We start from the raw sequence: 2287 nt of genomic DNA, 5'->3' as shown, positions 1-2287 counted from the left end.
TTTCGGTTTCGGATTTTTTCTATTTCGGATTCGAATCGAACTTTTTCCTTCGAATCGAATCGGACTCGAATCGAATCCGGATTAAATTGCCATCCCTAGTTGGCAGCTTTCAACTTAGCCAGGTTGTCTTCAATATTGATTCCAATGTCGTAGACGACCTTGAAGGTATGGAGATTATTTTGATACTTGAGATGCTTGGAGTATTTTTCTTGAAGGTTTTTGATGAATAACCTTACAGACTCTTTTTCACTTGGCTCCTCAATCATCTTAGTTGAGGTTTCTCTCCATTTGTTAAAGAAGAAGGTGAAGCCTTCGTTCTCCTTCTGTTTGAGGATTTCAAGTTCCCTATGATCAGTCTCAACCACTACTACAAAACTTGGAAAAAAGACCCCTAATTAAAGATCCGTTACCTAACTAACGGGTCTGTTTGATGTAAAAGATCTAACATTAATTATGACGGGTCTCTTATGTGTATTAAAAAAAACTTTTAATAAATAAGAGACCCGTTATCAAACCTAACGGATTTCTTCATTATAATAGGTCCCACATCTTTGAGAAGAGAAGAAAAATAATAGATCTGTTCTATATTATGACGGGTCTCTTACATTATTTGCTCTTCTTGACAGCAGCAATAAGTTCCCCAACATACTCCACTTTTTTTATTTATTAAATCTATCCCTTGAAATTTTTTCACTCTCTCATCAAACCCTCTGCCCAAGCCCAAATTAAAACCCTCATCAAACCCTCTGCCCAAGCCCAAATTAAAACCCTCATCTTTCCGCCGTCATCTTCTTCCCTTGAATCCCTTCTCCATTGAATCAAAACACTACATTCACACTAATATTGGTAAAAATGGGCTCTTTCTCTAATTATCCTCTCATTTTTCTCAAGTTAAAGGGAGATGTGGAAAAATTAACAACATCAATCAACAATCGATTCAACATATCTACAAAAATCAATAATTGCATTCAAGTTTTCCAAAGATCGAACCCTAATGCAAGGTCTACTTCAATTTTTCGAAGGCAGAAAGAAGTTCAACCTCTTGTGCTTATAGATCTAGAAATTATGAAGATATATTGTCTAATTGATGACCTAACTTGCGATCAAAATTGAGGTAATCGATCTATAATTTGATTTTTCGATTTAAAATTTTCTCTCGATATTTAAGATTTGATTATTATTTAACTTTTGAAATTTATTTAATATGTAATTTCCTACCATTCGCCTCTGTATTTTTCTCATATTGAACAAATTTATGAGTTGAAATTTATGAAAAGTACTGCAATTTTTTATGTATGCTTTTATGTATTGTATTTGTTGCGGTCTAGTTGCTTATGAAGTTGTGATTTCTGTCAAGGTTTCATATTAGTTTTCTTGTAAATTCTTGATTACAATTGCTTTCATCTTTGTTTTTGGTTGTAGTCGTATTTTCGGGTCTCGCCTTTGGGGTAATTGCTCTGCATTGGCCGAGATGGTTGTCGTATATCCTTGGAGTTATTCACTTTTACAATTCGTAGTTACTGGTGTTTTCTCTCCCTTGTCAAGTGGGTAATTATGTTGTTTATTAGAGTGTTGGTTGTAGTATGAGTACATTGTTTTCTTAATGAAGAGTATGTAACTTGTATTATTATTTTTTTGTTTTTTCAGGCTTAAATGATTTCATTACACTATATTCTCAAACAAAGGAGAAATGAAATGGAGTATTAAGCGTTGTTGCTGTCACTATAATTGTATATTTCATCAAATTCAATTATATATTTTTTGTTGCAATTTTATGTTGGATGAGATTTTTTGTATAACATCAATTAAATTTAATACATTCCTATTTTCTGTGGTGTTAAATTGTAACTTGCAATTTATGAATTATCTGCCAATTTTTATATAGCGTATTAAAAAAAAATATCAAATAGAAACAAACATATATATATATTTTTTATTAATTTAAAGAACAAAGAGACCCGTTATTTGACATGGTAGATCTATTTGATACCCACTAAACAGACCCCCTATCTCAAATAACAGGTCTATTTTTCATATAAATTATTGATTTTATAACAGACATAACAGACCCGTTATCACATACAACGGGTCTATTTGTCTTGGTAAACAGACCCCCCTAACGAACGGGTCTCTTTATTAAACAGACCCCTAAGTTAGAGACCTGTTGTGAGTCGGTCTCTTAGGCTTCTCTTATGCAATTTTTGTAGTAGTGAACTTGAATGTTGCATTTGTATCTATCAACGAAAGCGTTTGCTATGGACTCCCGGGTGGAGGTTTTTTCTTTCTC

At 32.9% G+C, this 2287-nt stretch overlaps 1 long non-coding RNA gene across 1 annotated transcript; it reads left to right on the top strand.

Annotated features, from left to right (window-relative positions):
* Positions 1 to 602: 602 nt before the first annotated feature.
* On the top strand, positions 603 to 1905 carry LOC110694859. The gene is made up of 3 exons (XR_002505951.1): positions 603 to 1114; positions 1423 to 1544; positions 1648 to 1905. It is a non-coding gene; the product is annotated as an uncharacterized LOC110694859 (long non-coding RNA).
* The last annotated feature ends 382 nt before the right edge of the window (positions 1906 to 2287 follow it).

This window comes from Chenopodium quinoa, unplaced genomic scaffold (assembly GCF_001683475.1).
Source record: "Chenopodium quinoa cultivar QQ74 unplaced genomic scaffold, ASM168347v1, whole genome shotgun sequence".
NCBI classification, from domain to species: Eukaryota; Viridiplantae; Streptophyta; class Magnoliopsida; order Caryophyllales; family Amaranthaceae; genus Chenopodium; species Chenopodium quinoa.
Note: the sequence above shows the minus strand (reverse complement) of the source record. Positions and strands in the feature narration are given on the sequence as shown.